Here is a 19,435-nt window from a genome sequence, read left to right as displayed (position 1 = left end):
GGATTACTTTTCACCATCTAACTTACGATACTTTGCATATTTATGTGGCTCATTGTCTGTTATCTGTCTCCCTAAGTTAGAATGCGAGCTTCATGATGGCAGAGTTTTGGTCAATTTCCTTCACTCAATAATTCCTGACCCAAAGTAAACACTTCATAAGTATTTTTTGAATATACTAATATATAGTCCGAATTATCAAGGAACTTATAAATAAATAAAGACACAACCCAGCATATAGTGCAGCTTGAGAAATGTTGATAGTGTGGTACAGGAGGAGGTATGTAAACTATGAGAAGCAACAGTTAAATAAGAAGCAATCCAGAAAGACACACAGTGTGGGTGACATCTGAGTTAAAGGACAGAAGGTAAGAAGATAACCAGATGGAGAAAAGAGAGGAAGATCTTACAAACAAGCATCAGAAGTTACCATAAGAAAAGCAAGTACAAAATCATCAGAAGAAAAACAATTGCATCCCAGTTATTACCACAAACATAATTAACTATGAAAACCCAGAACAGTTCATGCTTTGATAATGCTAAAGTTGATACGTAGATTAAGATGTGATATAACAATCTGCAAATCTTAGTTTTCAGAAAACCTTTTTAGGCAAGATATGATGATTTAAGGAAGAAAAGTTGCTGATGGATGAGGCATGTTGTCCCTTAAAGACAAACACTATGAAGACTGCGTACAGCCTTTATAATGGAAAGGTGCCACGTTTTTTCTTTTCTAAGTCCTTGGAATCTCAGTTGGCAACTTTGAAATTCATGTGTAATTCATGAGCTTTTTAAAAGAAATGTAATAAGTAACACAAGTGATTCTAGAGCTTGTCTTTAGGCTGAGGTAGATATTGGCATTATAAATTGAAGTGCTAGAAAGGAACAATAAGAATTAAGAATAAGCAGTAATTTCTGCCAAAATCTGTGGCACCCAGTCTCACACATAAGGCTTTTTGGAATCTCTTGGTTTCCAAGGTTCAGGCTCTCATACTTTAGTTTGTACATAAAGGACTTAAGTTATTCTTAAAGCACAGTTTTAGCACTTCACACCAGGAGATGGTTATGAGACTGATCACAGGATAAAGTGAAATAGGATGTGTGCCTACTTGTAGAAGGAACCTCGTTCCTTTTGCCATTCTATTCCTACTTTTCTGGCAGGAAAGTCCTAGAAAAAATTTCATATACAGATTAATTTTAAACAATTTACATCATATTTTACTATTAATAGCTTCTAGAATATCTTAGCTTAGGCTGGCCCTGGTGGCTCACACTTGAAATCCCAGAATTTTGGGAGGCTGAAGTGGGCGGATCAACTGAAGTCAGGAGTTTGAGACTAGCCTAGCCAACATGGTCAAACCTAGTCTCTACTAAAAATCCAAAAATTAGCCGGGTGTGGTGATGCGTACCTGTAATCCCAGCTACACAGGAGGCTGAGGCAGGAGAACCATTGAGCCTGGGAGGTGGAGGCCGCAGTGAGCCAAGATTGTGTCACTGCACTCCAGCCTGGGCAACAGAGCAAGACTCTGTCTCACAAAAACAAAAAACAAACAAACAAAAAAAGAGTATCTTAGCTTATATATTTCTCACATCTGATCCTACCACTTTACTTCTTTTTTCCTGTTTATACCAATTATTTCTATTCCTCTTTACATATAGGCAGAAAGATAAGACTAAAATGTGTCATAGACAATGACATCTAGTAAATTGACGTATTCTTCATGTTTAATTCCACAACAGATTTCAAATACAACCAAAATCTCCAAATAAAATCTTAATTCTAAATTGAGTGCTTGTACAGTCTTCAAATATGTTCAAATAGAACATCAAAGCTCAATAAAAATAGTTATATCACTTGGGATGGTGTTTAAAATATTTTTTCCTAAATAAATTCAGCTTCAGAGGATGAGAAAACCTTCGTTAGGAGATGTTTTAAAGAACAAATTAAGTTAAATGTGAAGGAAATCATACTTTATTTTGTTGAATAGTAAGATTTTTTTGTTGCTATTGTGAATTAATGCCATCCAAATATTGAGTGATGTAATTCAATTTAGTAAAAGAAAAAAGTCTAAATTATCAACTTCTTTCCTTATAAAAATGAAATATGCTATAACTTGCATTTTTTCCATGGCAATGACCCTGATGATCAGAGAGGTTAAAACCTAAAAACATTTAAAATCATCTAATCTAAATTATAAAAAAGAAATCCCTTTCTTCAGAAAAAATAATTTTTTAAGGAAGCACTCAAACAAATCTCTACTAGTAGATATACAGCATACACATCTCTTACTATCTCCCATGCAGACTGCATAAAAAGGCGTGCTGGCTACTTTTAAGAAAACAACATTCAGATGTCTGGAAAGTATCTGAAATGCATGATTAATCTACACAGATAATTTTCTCAAGAAACCAAATTTTGAAGACAAGTAATTCAAAAGTCTATTGTCTATAAAGTAAATCCGCTGGTATACTTAAACTGCTGTAATCCTTTCTCTGTTTACCTTATAGTGTGCACCTCTCAAGCTATGGGAATGCATGTCTTCTCTAAGAAGAGCTGACTTCTTTTGTAGGAAAAAGCTGTTGGAAATGACTGTTAGGATTTCAAATGTTTGGGAGTGTGTATTCATGTGGGTTTTACGTGTTGAATATTTGCATTTGTAATTTTAAGATGCTTAAATCAAAAACTAAAATGACCTATGCAACATAATTCTGCCATAGGATAAATTAAATTCAATTAAATGTTCCCATACAAATTATTATCTACCACAATGTAAAAATATTTATATATCACAAAGATGTAAGAAACACTGACTTCTATTATACAGCAGAGTTCAATTTCACTACTACTTAGCTTGATGATATTTTAAGGTCATGTCTCTTGGAATACACATTCAATATTCATTGCCAAACGTCTGAGCTCACCTCTCTTGAAGCAATATTCAATTATCAAAGGAAAATAATTTACCAAGCAACCTCACAAAACACAAACTCTAGGTAGCATCAAGGTTTTTCAAAGTGATTATTCCTTACTGGTCGAGATCCTAAGATATTAAAACTCATAGATCACATGATCTGAGATTTTCTAATTGAAAAGCTGTAGCTGTAAACCTTTCATTCAAAGTCGGATACTACTTTCAGCTGTCAAAAGAATTATGCAATCACTTAAACTTCTGGAATGAAAGAGAAAATGAAGGGAACAATAAAAGTAACTGAAATGCACTGAGAAATGAACATAAGGAACCAAATGGAGGCAAAGACAGAGAGAGAGAGAGAGAGAGGGCTGTTTATCTAACCTTCCCTTCTTGAGTGGGTTTTCTCTGATATCTCTAGAGAACAATTGGATGTGTAACAATGAAATACAAAACACAAGATACTGTCTTCGTATAATTACTTGTAATGATTCCAAGATGGCATAATTTGAGAACTTGCTAAATAGGACAACAAAGTGATCTGCTTTTCCAAAATTTTGCCCCTTAGCTTATATATTATTTCATGGTGAAGATCAATAAAACTGAAAATTGGAATTGCCAGATATTATCAGATTTTATTTTTTGAATGCTTAACAGCTGACCCAAAATCTGGTCATAAAAATGGAAGTTAAATTAAATTGTCCTCAAAATTTAAGTTTGCTACATTTGTAAGAACCACTTGCTTCTTCAAAATCTCAAACTTTCTCATATCTAGCAGCAAATTGAAATTAGGAATTTAAGCATGTAAATTCATCATGGAAACCAAATTGATTAAAATTTTCTGTGTATTCATGATAATGTTTAAAATTTTTGCTACATTTAAACCCTAAGTTAGTTACAAAAACCCTAAAATTATGCTTGTTTAAAAACTTGGGCTAACTTGCTTTTGAAAACATACTGACATATTCGTTCCATTCTTCTTATAATTAGTTTTTTGTCACTCCCAAGCAGCACACCATTGTATATATCCCCAAAACGGCACTTCTTTGTTAAAGCCATTAGGACAGAAATATTTTTGAGCCAGATGCAATGGCTCATGCCTGTAATGTCAGTACTTTGGGAGGCCTAGGTTAGAGGACTGCTTGAGGATAGGAGTTTGTGACCTGCCTGGGCAACATAGCAAGACCCAGTCTTTACAAATGAAATGAAAATAAAATATAAAATAAACTGGCTGGACAAAGTAGTGCACACCTGTGGTCATAGCTACCAGGAGGCTGAGATGAGAGGACCATATGAACCCAGGAGTTTGGGGCTGAGAATGAGCTATGACTGCACCACTGCACTTCAGCCAGAACTATGGGTTGGTGAGTTAGAAATAAGTTCTCAGTTCTGAATATAATAACTGCTCCTGGCACTCCCCAGAATGAGCTGGGTTTTCTTTTGCCTCTCTATAGTCCCTCTTCCTCAGGAAATACCCCCATGGTTCTGCCCGCTGTGCTATTAATTACACCAATGCTTATTATATGTCAGTTCAGTTTTATCTAGATTCTCCCAAAGTCAGTGCTGAACTTAGTTGTTTGAAAATGTATATATTGTAATAGTTACCAAAAAGACCAAATACAGCTAGATATTTATGCTATTTGTTTTATTTCCATCGTAGGTATATTTCCTTTTAAAATTCATATATATCTTTCTCTAAGGATTGTCTCCGTTTTCAGATGTTAAGCACTTTCTCATGCACACACCACCTAAGCAGCAAAGACAGAGTCCACGTCAGGGAATGTCACATTCAGGATAAGTACCTATTATTCTGTAACTCAGAAGTAGGAAAATGGATGTCCTCAAGCAGATGCTTTTCTTGACAGATACAAAAATTTGACAAGGATCACTGACTGACTTCCAACCCACCATTCATCACTTTTATCTTATTTTGACCCTAAGGGTCCCAGAGGGATAATGGCACTACATTCCTATTTAGAATTCAGATTTCAGATTGCATTTCTTATATCATTGTTTATAAGTAGTGGTTGCACACAGTCGCGATAATACTATGACATTAATCTACATTCCTCGTTAAATCGATTTTTGTCTTCCGTTTTTGAGCTTAGCTACAATTTCTCACACGGTTTCTCTAGGAAGATTCCTCAATGACTGAAACATTTAGAACATGGTCGATTCATAAATACGACACTGGGATTCCCCAGTGACTGAAACATTTTGAACATGGTCCATTCATAAATACGACACTGGGATTCCCCAATGACTGAAACATTTAGAACATGGTCCACTCATAAATACGACACTGGGATTCCCCAATGACTGAAACATTTAGAACATGGTCCATTCATAAATACGACACTGGGATTCCCCAATGACTGAAACTTTTAGAACATGGTCCATTCATAAATATGACATTGGGATTCCCCAATGACTGAAACATTTAGAACATGGTCCATTCATAAATATGACATTGGGATTCCCCAATGATTGAAAAATTTAGAACATGGTCTATTCATAAATATGAAGAGCTTGTGTAGAAAGTATAATTTACTTATCCTATTATGCTTAAGAAATTATGTGAAATAATGTGAAAATAATCTTAAAACATTTGCATGCATATTTGCTGCAAGAGTCATCTTTCATTGATACTTAATCATAATCATGGACATGGTGGGTCCCAATAACCAATATTTAATGCAAGACTGTAAATTTAATAGAGAGAAAACCTTATTTATAAATTTTCATGTGTTCTTTTCTTGACAATAAGGAGCTGTGAGATTTGTATTTTAAAAGATACTTAGTAATAAAAACTTTAATTTTTAAAACTTTTATTTTTAAATTCTGCTTAATTGCATAAAAGTTAAAAGGTAATATTTAATATTTAATGAGGCTTATTGAGCTAAATGATGATATGCAGCTTGGGTTATACTTGCAATTATAAGATTTGCTCATTATACCTAAGCAATCTCCTTCACTCAATCTAGCTACCACTAAGGAAGCAAAATTCCCTGAATCATAGTATCAAAGCATTCCATTATGTTTTCTATTAAGTTGTTTTGTTCTTTGAATCATTGTCTATTTTAATTTATCCTTTTAGAAAGAAAACAAATTACTTAATTTGCATTTCCCACTAGAAGCTTCACTACAGCTAGACTTGGAATTGATTTCAGGCCATTTTTTAATAAATGATGGTCCCTAGTGAAAGATAGAATACTTGAGCCATCAATATTGAGTAAATAAAAGGGTTTGGGTAAATAAGAGAGAAGATACCTATTTTTCTCAAATATTTTAAATATCTAATAACCTATTCCTCATCTAAAACAAGCCACAATTACTGGAAATGATGGTCAGAGGAAGGTATTAGCAACCCTGTGTAATACTACATGTCATGTTGGATCACTATTACAGAGAAAGAGTTGTCATGCTGCATTTTAGTAATTCTACACATCACCAGAGAAATAGACAACTCTTATAGCCAAAGAAATCCAACGTAGCTACTGTCTACATATTCTTGTTTTAGACCTTTGGTGAAAAAAACTACTATGTGTATTGAATATATTTTACATTAGTTTTATGACAAAAAAGAAAAATGAGAATTCTATTAGATGCAAATACAAATTCTGAATGACAGGAAAGAAAAATTAAAATCAAAGCTGATCTTAATTAACAAAATGTATTATCTGCTTACATGTATATACAACTGTTCATATAAAGGCACAGATGCATTTGTGGTTTTGAAAAATATCTATTTCATTTCAAAACTTCATTGAACAATATTACATATGGCAAGAAAACTGCTTTTTTTGAAGGATCTTTTAAAAAGTGTTAAACTTTATTAGATACTTCAAACTAGCAAAGCTCAACTTCATCACAATTATATAATAACACTGCACACTTTCAATTTTATCTGGAGAAATATACCTATCCCTTGAAATAACTCTGTAAACTTCCTGCTCACAGATTTCATTTCAAGCCTTGAAAATGCAGGAAATCAATGCCGAATATACTTGCCCGGAAAGGAAAAGAAAATTTCAGCGATGTCAGGATGTTTTATCACATAAAATACAGAATTGCAATTTGTATCTGAGCAGGCAACACACCTCCAAAAATAATACAATACTTATCACAAAATACATTCACAGATACTAGATTTGGCACAAACCACTCCATACAGCTATTGATGAAATCAGTATTGAAAGCCTTATTACAAAATCTATGGCCTTTTTCTACGCTCCAACAGACATTTCAGGATGCCACAACCTTGCAGCTCCACTCTCTCATTAATTTCCCCTAAATACACTTGGCAGAAGAATGAGAAACGTCACATTTTTCATTTAATTTCTAAAGAACATCGCATCCTTTAAGAATAGGTTCTTGAAATTTTAAAATGTAAAACATAAAAACCCTAAAGAGACAAACATCCAAAAACATAAAAACCCTAAACAGACAAACGTCCAAAAACTTTTCTTCAAAATCACGACAACTTTATATGCTACGTGTTCTTGTAAAATACCACACACACAAACTCACAGGCACACCCACCCACCCAAAACCCACACACACGCATATTTATGGCCTCGTAACACCTCACATATATATACATACCACCAACTACAACAGAGACACACGCATATATATGGCTTCATAAAACCTCACATATATATACATATCATCAATTACAACAGAGAAAAGCCAATTTCAGAAAGATGGCTTCAATTTTGATGCATTTACTCACACCTAATTCTATTTCAATTTAACTGGTGCAGAGATATTACAATACCCTGTAACAAAAACCTGACGGAAGATTGTAAAAAATTGCTTAAACATCAAACCAAAGACTCAACATAATTTCATCACAAAGTGAAATTCGCATCCAACTCGCAAAGAATTAGAAAATCCTTGCACTTACCTTGGCCTTGTCCATTCCCCAGATGACCCCAAAAGACCACCGTCATCATCAACAGCCCCGGAGCCCACGTCCACATCCTTCTAGTGACACGCTCATGTCTTCTGGCCATTGCATCTTAAACTCTGCATATTCAGTGGGGTGGATGTGAAAGTACAATAAATTACATTCTTAGAGAAATACACTATGACTCAAATCCCATATCTAATATGCACTGTGCATTTCTGAATTATCCTGCCTACAAGGAGGTATATTTGAAAATCATGCTTCCCTTTAGGGTTGTCATATTGATGATTAATACGAAAGCTCATTCATTTTTAATCTTTAAGCATTCATCTGAATTACATTTTTAATATCATTTTCCAAAACAGGCCACTTAACCTATGAATGTTAAAAAGTACTCCGGATATACATATTGGAGTTCAGTCAAGCAAAAGCATGGTGTATGGACACTACTTAAGTATAACTTGATATTTAGGCAAATTGATGAATTTAACATACCATGTAATCTCTACATATATACAAAAGGACTTTTCAACACATTTATGTAAGTTTTGCATAAATACCCCTGAAAATATTCTCAAGTTTTAAGTGGTATTCTAATTATGTCAGTAATTTTAACTGAATAAAGAGATGCATCATGTGCAAAAACTAATCTTGTTTACTTAAAATTGAGAGTAAAATTAATTATAGAAGGTACAAAACACTTGTAATTTTGATTTCAGATATATGACCCACAGGAACCTTCATATATACAAATATTATACACATATATGCAATGTATATTTGAATGTTCATTTTGAAACTGTTTTTCATACTGATACATGAAAATACTTAAATGTCCACCAAAGCAAGGTTATTTATTCATACATTTGAATGATATACAGTAGCTCAAAAGAATAAACTTGAGTTGCATGTACTAATATGGATAAGTGTCCAAAATGAATAGTGAAGCAAAATTAGCAAATTTAATAATGATAAGTTCAAAACTACACCTTTCATATGTAAACATGTGCAATAGTTAAAACTATACATTTTATGTTGCATAAATATATAATACAGTATGATAACGCATAAGAATGATAAACACCTTCAAGACCAAAGTTAGGAAATTACAAGACTACAATTTAGATGGTTACTAGGTGGAATTTTAAATCAGAGGTTACTCCTAAATCCCAATTTTTCCACAGTTGACAAAATACGGAGTTAAGAAAAATAAACTTAATGATTTCCAGAATGAACGCTTTATTCAAAATGCTACGTAATTACAATTCTAATAAACTTGCAAGGGAATCCAGTCACCCAGAAATTTTTTATGCCTTTCTCCTACATCACGAAAGGGGAAGATTTAATTACCAACTTTGCATTACTTAACGTCAGACACATAGTATCAGAGCTAAAGAGAAATTTAAGAAACACCTAACTCAACCTCTCTATTTTAAATGACCAAATGAGTTGAGAAGGTTACAATGGCATTTCTAAGTTCATATGTAAAAACAGAATTTTGATGACAATGGCAGTTTAAGTACTAATAAACACTCCTTGAAAAGTTACTGTAATCCAGGTTATTTTACTGTGCTAAATGCCTTACATTCTTTACCCAATTCAGTTTCCACAGAAATCCTATGAACAAAGCACTTCCAAAATTTACCACTTCACAGCTAAGAAAACAAGGCTTAGAGAAATGCTACACGATCCCCTAGTCATGAGGTTAGTAGGTACCACTGTGGAGACTGAGGCAAAACAGGACGATTTCAAAGCCTATGCTCTGAACAAGTAAACACTAAGCAGGAATTTAGTTCTAGATCTCCCAGTTGTAGTCCAATAATCAGCCAAAAAATGGTGCTGAGAAGAGGGGAAAGAAAGATGTCTTGTATATGGAGCCTCATATATTTGATCCCAAATAAATCTTCAAATTGAAAATCATTAGAGCACAAGGCAATAGAATTATTAGTTTCTAAAATCATCAACCTTTCCCAAGTTGAACATACAAGTATATTTTATCATACATATACTATATGTGTGTATAACGTGTGTTTATCTAAGTATTCCTGTGGTTTATATATCTGGATTTGGAATTACAAGTGTTTTGTGGTTTATTATTTATTTATTATTATACTTTGAGTTTTGGGGTACATGTGCACAACGTGCAGGATTCTTACATATGTATCCATGTGCCATGTTGGTGTGATGCACCCATTAACTCGTCATTTAGCATTAGGTGTATCTCCTAATGCTGTCCCTGCCCCCTCCCCCCACCCCACAACAGTCCCCAGAGTGTGATGTTCCCCTTCCTGTGTCCACGTGTTCTCATTGTCTCCCTCTGTTGCTCTGGCTGGAGTCAGTGGTGTGATCATAGCTCACTGCAGACTCCAAGTCCTAGGCTCAAGCGATACTTTTGCCTCAGCCTCTCAAGTAGCTCGGACTACAGGCACGCACCACCATCCCCGGCTAATTGTTTTACAGAGATGGGGTCCCACCGTGTTGCTTGACTGGTCTCAGCCTCCTTAAGTCAAGGGATCCTCCCACCTAGACTTCCGAAAGCACTGAGATTACAGGTGTCAGCCACCTTGCGTTTTTTGATTTCTTCAATTAATTTTACTTATACACTTGATTACACAAGATTAATTTTGTGTACATAATGAATCTCTTTTGAGGTTTAAGTTACTGATTAATTAGAGTACCACTTAACAAGCGTGTCATCCCAGCACTTTGGGAGGCTGAGGTGGGCGGCTCACCTGAGGTCAGGCATGAGCCACCGTGCCCGGCTTACACACATTCTTTTCACTCCTGCTTTCAGATCTCTATTCCCTTCTAATTCCAGTGGAACCACTTTCACTTAGTATCAAAATATCCAGATCCACTCATCAAAGTGTAAATAATCCTTCAGCAAATTACCTTTGCAAATCTACTTTTATGTAATATTTCCTTAACTTCTTCTTACCTACATCCAGTAGTCATTTTACAAGGCAGAATATTTTCTATTTTATATAGAACTGAGGCAGTATTTGAAAAAAATCTCAAAACACTCTTCAGGAAGGACTGGCATCTAAAACACCAGTTCCAATATATATTTTAGTAACATTTTAAAGGACAGATGGTTTTCAAAATGTTATTATAATTTAAAAAAATGTAACCTTCCTCTCTGAGTTCATGTTTATGGAAAACTAATATTTCATAAATGCCAAATTACTATGACGTATTGTCTAAATGCTGCCCCTGACATTCTATAAATGTAAAAATCATAACCTTCTAACTAACTTTGGTATTAGTCAACAACTGTGCTGATGAAAAGCAAAATCAATTCATTTAAAAAAAATTTTCCATGAAAAAAAAAACAAGTAACTTGTAAGTAGTAGCGTAGATGAACCAAAAAATAAAGTAACATTAACCAGAAAGACATGCCATGGATTTCTCTAATCTTTTTTTGGAACACACTTTTCATGCATATGAAAATAAAAATTAAATATAAAATGCCTACTTTATGTATGTACTTTTACTTGTGTCTATTGTTCTTTAAAGGTTAAAATAACTCCTAAAGCCTGCATAGCTGAGCCCATTGTGCTCTTCTGCCCATAAAATAGATTGGATGTGCAGTGAAAGAGGTATAACTTAGGCTTTCAGATTAGTTATGACGATGGAAACACAATTCTATTCAATAGTGTTCATGTTGGTCTTTGAAATGTTTAAGGTCACAAGGCAAAAGAGAACAGACTTTAAGAATGTTCGTGTATTACTTCTCGTCTTACCCAATAGCTAGATTAGTTCAATAAGGCCAGTGTTTTGGAGTAAACAGCATTGTGAAATGTGTCGCGGAGTCCGGAGGCTCCACCACCTACCTCCAGGTAGTTGTTCTGTCCGGTGGAGCCTAGACTAGTACCTTAGGAGATGCATTACATCTACAGGTACCAACTAGGAAGGGTAGTCTTGAATTAAATGGCTTTAGACACGTTATAAGAGCAAATCGAAGCTTCCAGGTATTAGAACTACTTCAATCACAGAGCGTCTCTGGGTTCTATCTGTGGCCAGCATCATGTCTCTGTCTGCCCTCCCCGAATGCTTTCTCTCATCATGTGGATCTTCTAGATGGTTTTATTCTTCCCCAGCCAGCCAACTTGATCAACAAGCCTAGGTATATTAGGTATGTATAAAGTTGGTTCTTAAATAAAGTCCATTACTGTATCTAGGTAAGTAATGTCTTCAGACTTACAATTTCATTGATATCTATAAAGAGTGACTCTAGTTAGCTTCTAGTGTCAGTTTTCCTAGCAGCTTCTTTAAAAAAAAAAATCCTCTCTGTAACAAAGCTTCCTTGCAAGTATTGCTGTTGGCAATAGTCCTCTTTACTGAAATGCTTATCCGGTGAAACTTGCGCTGTGCCAGTGAGCCTGCAGGTTGATGGTCCTTTTGTTCAACTTCTCCATTATAAAGCAACCTCTCTGATCACCCTTTTAAAACTAAAGACCAAAGAGTCAAATGAGATCAGGAAGTGACCAGAGCTCACAGGTCATCAACTCCTCTTCTTAGCATATTATAGCACACAGTCTAAGCCCGAAAAACACAGCAGAACCCATTACAGCTCTCGAGTTCCAGTTATTAACATTGATTTTTTTCAATGGAAAATTTTCATTAGAAGCTATCACAGGACTCACATTCAGTAATAACTTAGATTAGGATACATACTGGAGCCTTTGTCCTTAGAGTAGGTACCACTGAGTCACTATTAAAAGGAGTCTTTTTGACCTTAGTAAATTCTCACAGGGCTTATCTCAGTCTAAACTGTAACTGGCCTTTACTAGTGATGTCATGTGTAATTCAAATTAATATTGTAATGTATATAAATTGTATATATAGTATAATACATGCATGTATTTACATTTATTTTATTTTATTTTTTAATAAGATGAAACTTAGAGGTTAAAATATGACTCTAGGCCATTGTGCTTTAGAATGAAGAGCACAGACATGGGTTGCAAATGTAAATTTTGGCCCAATTTAATTTCTGTGACAAATTCATTAATGTCTTCAAGGTTCAGGCTGTATGTGTGAGACAAATGAAAACAGCTCTAAGATTCCTGAAAACCCTAAAGTATTAAAATTCCACTCTGCCATTAGTTCAGATAAATCATTTGCCAATTTGCCCCACAAGAACCAGGCATCTTTAAATGGTAACATAACATGCACTTCTCTCTCCCAAAGTGTAGTGCATAAACGTTCTGCTTCTGAATAACACAGGATGCCTGCTAAAATGTGCTGTCAGGGGTATTAGTAAGGAAATGTTGTATCAAAACTTCTGCAGATGTGGCCCTGAAATACACATTGTAATAAATCCTCCAGGCCTCTCAAGTTAGGAATAACTGGTTTATAAAATTGTACTTACTTAAAAATTATAGATAAACAGATTTTACCAAAACCCAGTTTTTCTGATCTGAATGAAATAAGGCTCTATATTCAGACTGACTTTTCAGTGAAAAACAACTTAAAATAGTGACAAATCATGTATAAGTTTAAATGAATATAACTAGGAGACCTGAAAACTCAGGTTTAGCAATCATCTTCCAACAGTTTGAGAGCCCACAGGAGCCACAGAGCCCTCATGTCTCCCCAGAGAAGCGGGGTGATTCTTCCCCCTAAACACCATGCAATTCTTCTTCTTTTTTTTTTTTTTTTTGAGACGGAGTCTCGCTCTGTCACCCAGGCTGGAGTGCAGTGGTGCAATCTCGGCTCACTGCAAGCTCCGCCTCCTGTGTTCACGCCGTTCTCCTGCCTCAGCCTCTCGAAGTAGCTGGGACTACAGGCGCCCGACACCACGACTGGCTAATTTTTTTTGTATTTTTAGTGGAGACGGGGTTTCACCGTGGTCTCGATCTTCTGCCCTCGTGATCCGCCCGCCTCGGCCTCCCAAAGTGCTGGGATTACAAGCGAGAGCCACCGCGCCCAGCCAACACCATGCAATTCTTGAAGTGAGTGAAAGCATTCCTGCTCACACTGATACCCTCTCAAGTGAACTCAAAGTTAAGCCATCTCCAGCCAGACCAGATACCCTGGCCCATATCTCATTCATTAATATATGTTGAGAAGCATTTGTTTCTTGGAAACTACATGAAGTGAATAGGCTGTGGACTCCACTGGACCTAGTGGTCTATATTTAACCAATTCCCTTCACACATATGTATCAGATGCTCTCTTAGTTACGGAGCTGCAGTGGTGAATAAGAAAGCCACAGTCCTGTACTCCTAGGGTTTCAATTCTGAAGACGAAGACAGGCACAGAAATCCAACTGAGCAAAGTGAAGAGATTATTACAAAATGTGTTCACATGCAAAGTGAAGCAAGGGACTGAATATCCAACAAGGGTGTTGGGGCGAACATTAGATATAATCTTAATTCACATTATATAAGATTCATACATATAATTTTTATATATAGATATATTAATTTGGGCCGGGCGTGGTGGCTTATGCCTGTAATGCCAGCATTTTGGGAGGCCAAGGCGGATGGATCACTTGAGTCCAGGAGTTTGAGACCAGTCTGATCAACATGGCAAAACCCCATCTCTACTAAAAATAAAAAAGTTAGCCGGGTGTAGTGGTGTGCGCTTGTAGTCCCAGCTACTCAGGAGGCTGAGAAAGGAAAACTGCTTGAACCCAGGAGGCAGAGGTTTCCGTGAGCCAAGATTGTGGCACTGCACTCCAGCCTGGGTGACACAGCAAGACCCTGTCTCAAAAGAAAAAGAAAAAAAGAAATATTAATTTGGATTATACAGACTCTAACCACTTCTTTCAAGTGAGAATATTTAAGCTAAGACCTGAGAATAAAAAGAGTTAGCTTTTCATACAATACAGAAAGATTCGTCTTATAGGAAAAACCCCCAGTGTTCAAGGACCCTAATATATGAGCAAGATCTTGGCATGTAGAAGAAACCTGTGAATTGGATGAAATGAAAAACTGAAAAGTAGGAATCTGGATGAAGTACAGAAGGGAGAAAGAGTAATGTGAGACGTGGCTGAAAGAGAAGGATATGTGAAACAGTACAGGTCTTCATTAGTAATGATGAGGAACATAAATCTTAGTCCAAGTACACCAGAAAAGTGGGAGAGTTGGAAACTGAAAGACATGTTAAGAGATCACTTTGGTTTCTCTGTAGCTAACAGGGTGTCGGAGATAAGAATTAAAGTAAGTTGACTAAGGATGACCTAAGAAAATAAGCGTAGGTAAGAAAATATGTGGCTCTGGCTAGGCTGGGGACATTGGAAATCAAAATAGGTGGAGGAAATTACAGATGTATTTGGAACCAAAATATTCTTTAAATGAATGTTGAATTGGATATTGTCAGAATATTGAGGAAGGGCCAAAAATGACTTATAAGCATCTAGCATGGCTGGCAGTGCCACTTACTATCATGTGGGAAACCAGGACATGTTACCTCTGAATTATTCGAGTGCTATTGTCACGTAAATCATCAACTCCCAGAATAAAGGTCTGGACCAAACTCTAAGACTGGAAATTATGAGCTGTTTAGTAGTGTTTAGAGCTTAGAGAGAGTATGTGTGTGGAGAGAAAAGAAGAGCAATTAGGACAGAACCCTTAGAAACATCAACATTTAAAATTTGGGAAGAGAAAGAGAAACAAATAAATTGTGGGAAAATGAAGCTCAGGGTAGTTGCAAGGGAATGCTAAAAATGAACTATGGCATTTGAGGAGGAAAACGTGGAAACTGAAAGCAAGAGAGTACGGATGGATCGTGAGGGAGCAGCAGCATCTGTGTCCTAAGGAGAGTCTCAGTGAAAATGAAGGGTTGTAGGAATGAGGACATCTGGGCCAACGAGCTGGCAAGGAGTGATGTCCAGGAGGCAGAATATTTGCATCTAGATCCTGGTGGTACATACCCTTATAGAAAATGTTTCAGATTTGATGACAATAAAGTGGAGGAAAGAAAAAAAGTAATGGAAATAAAGATGTCAAAAAACGGGGAACCGAGGTTTGTACTGGTCCTTTCACGTGAAAGCTGAGCCACTAAAATGATGGCTGAACTTGCCTGAAGATGATATTGAGCAAAAGATCTAAAGCCTTAAATAAATGGCAAGAGGCCAGGTGCAGTGGATCATGCCTGTAATCCCAGCACTTTGGGGGGCTGAGGCAGGCATATCACCTGAGGTCAGGAGTTCGAGACCAGCCTGGCCAACATGGCGAAACCCCGTCTCTACCAAAAATACAAAAATTAGCTGGGTGTGGTGGTATGCACCTGTAATCCCAGTTACTCAGGAACCTGAGGCAGGAGAATCACTTGAAACTGGGAGGAGGAGTTTGCAGTGAGCCGAGATCACACCATTACACTCCAGCATGGGTGACAGAGCAAGACTCCATCTCAAAAAAAAAAAAAATAAGACCAGAGTGCCCAGGAGGGAGGTCTGTTGATGATGGTAATACCAAAGGGGCATGGCTGATATTTCCAAGGGGTTTGAGTTTCAAAGGAACAGTCTAATTTGCAAGGAGCGGAGAAATTAACAGTCTAGAAGTTGTAACGGGAACCAAGAACAACCACCTCGGCTTCCAGCCATAGGTATGTGGAGGGTGAGAAAAAGACCTGTCTCAATTTATGAAAGCTAGAGGAAAAACTGCACTTTAGTATCAACCAACTTTTGTTTTAAGATAATTACAAACCAATATGGAACTTAGCAAGAGTCAATTTTGACAGTTTCCTGCAGCTTAGTAAATTCTGCACAAAATTAAGATTTAACACAAAAGTAGAGAAAAATTTTAATGGCATAGCACATTTCTTCACAATTCCTTAAACCAAATAATTCCCTGTTCTTCTAACTCTCACCTTACACTATCAACTAGGCTTCTTATTCAATGAAAGGTTTAAGTCTACTAAGACACACACACACACACACACACACGTCTTATCCAGCTGCAGATCTCATTTTTGAAGGTACATTGAAAGTACATAGATCATTCTATAATCATCAACTATGAAGATTGTGAGCAACTGGAACAAGTATTCTTGGAAAAGAAGTTTCCTGTGTATAAGAAAAAAAAGAGTCCAACTCTGGGAACTGACTTGGCTGAGTCATCATTATATGCCACTGGCAAGAAATCAAGAAGTAACTCAGGACTGATAAACTTTGTTAAAGGAAATGGAAACAGCCTATCTGTGAGGCTTAATTCTTGATAATCTGGCCAAGATATAGCATCTGGATAAGAGTTCACTGACTCAACTAAATTTTGTGAAGGTGAAGTACTTGTTAAAATGAAAGATCTATTTAGAGAGAAATAAGTAGACATAATGTCTGCACTATGGATAGGTGTATACCTGTTTTTTGCAAAAACAGTTTGTATCTTTGAAATGCTGGTTTGCCCTGGACAGAGCTAACTTAAATAGAGACCAGGCGCGGTGGTTCATGCCTGTAATCCCAGCACTTTGGGAGGCCGAGGAGGGTGGATCATGAGGTCAGGAGATCGAGACCATCCTGGCTAACACGGTGAAACCCCGTCTGTAGTAAAAATGCAAAAAATTAGCCGGGCATGGTGGTGGGCACCTGTAGTCCCACCTACTCTGGAGGCTGAGGCAGGAGAATGGTGTGAACCCGGGAGGCGGAGCTTGCAGTGAGCCGAGATCGCGCCACTGCACTCCAGCTGGGTGACAGAGCGAAACTCCGTCCCCAAAATATATATATATAGTTTTTTTATATATATATGTATATATACCCAAAGGATTATAAGTCATGCTGCTATAAAGACACATGCACACGTATGTTTATTGTGGCACTATTCACAATAGCAAAGACTTGGAACCAACCCAAACGTCCAACGATGATAGACTGGATTAAGAAAATGTGGCTGGATACATATGTAACAAACCTGCACATTGTGCATATGTACCCTAAAACCTAAAGTATAATAAAAAAAAGAAAAAAAAAAGAAAATGTGGCACATATACACCATGGAATACTATGCAGCCATAAAAAAGGATGAGTTCATGTCCTTTGTAGACACATGGATGAAGCTGGAAACCATAATTCTCAGCAAACTATCACAAGGACAAAAAAAACCCAAACGCTGCATGTTCTCACTCATAGGTGTGAATTGAACAATGAGAACACATGGACCCAGGAAGGGGAACATCACACTCCGGGGCCTGTCATGGGGTGGGGTGAGGGGGAGGGACAGCATTTGGAGATATACCTAATGTAAATGATGAGTTACTGGGTGCAGCACACCAACATGGCACATGTATACATATGTAACAAACCTGCACGTTGTGCACATGTGTCCTAGAACTTAAAGTATATATATATATAAAGAGAAAACCATTAAAGAAAGGCTATAATACACAGGAACACACAGACATACATACACCTGTGTGTCTATATCTTCAGTTATCACACTTTTTCTATACAGACTCCACACAAGACAAACATGTTACATTTTATGAGAAACTATAAGTGGAAAGAGGAGAATTTGTGAAATCAATATAGAATGTTCCTTGTTTAGCATAATTCTAACTGTTTCTCATTAGAGGTCTGAGTATCAATCTGTATTATATGTGGCCATGCTGGCATTTGGGAAATTCCACAAGAAACTTTTTAAATATGAATTTGGAAAAGGGAAAAGGATTTTTAAAGTGTCTTTTTTTGTTCTGCATTCTATGTGGAACATCTATTTTGTGCTAACTGCTCGTGTTAGCTTGTGATTGCCTGTGACTATGTGGAAGATATACTTTACGTGACTATGTGAGCAATAGTCTTAAAGTTAAGAAATCTAAAATTTGGTTGGTTTAGTTGCTAATTAGGTAAATTACCTTGTAATGGTTACTTAACCTCTCAAAGATTAATTATCTTCAGTGGTACATTGAAGGTTCCATTCATATTGATTTTAGTAGACTTATCCTACTAAAAAGTAAATTTAACAGAAATTATTCTAGACCTCATTATTTCAGGAGACCCCACCCCAGCTTTTATTCCTAACTTCAAGAAATGCAGAGAAATTTAAAAATTCGATGTTCTCCCAATTCAACAGAATATAACTGAACTAAATCGATTTATGTATAATTCATTATTTCAACCTTTAACGCTATATCCGAGCGGTTTGTTTTCACCATAAAGTTATAGCTGTTTAGGCCAATAATTAAAGAGGACCTTGATAGAGAATGACAAGAGAGGATGATCACCCTATTGTCTATCTTCCAGCTGTTTTCAATGCCCTGAAGTTTTATTCACACCCAAATATTAGAATCTTATCTGAGAGAGCGTACTCAAATGATGAATCATGCTAATTTCTCAAGAAAAGTGTTACAGAATAATAAATGCCTTTCTGGTCAAAGCACTGATGCTCTGGAAATAATCTTTATCCAAATGAGGTACAGGAATTGTTAGGACTATTAAAAGTTTGTATATGATATCTGCCAGGTTCGACTGAGCTTCACTTAAAATCTACCATATTAGGGCCAAGTGTAATGACTCAAATTAGTGAACTTAAAAATTGTTTTAAAATGTTTCCTGGAGACATTTCAAATATTGCTCTCTGATTTATCACTGTTACTTTTGCTGAATTCAATTTGATGCCAAGATTTATTCAGATTAATCAAATGCCATAAACTCTGATACCTAATGTTCCTTAAC

This window comes from Symphalangus syndactylus, chromosome 2 (genome assembly GCF_028878055.3).
Source record: "Symphalangus syndactylus isolate Jambi chromosome 2, NHGRI_mSymSyn1-v2.1_pri, whole genome shotgun sequence".
Lineage (NCBI taxonomy): Eukaryota > Metazoa > Chordata > Mammalia > Primates > Hylobatidae > Symphalangus > Symphalangus syndactylus.
This window is presented reverse-complemented; position numbering follows the sequence as displayed.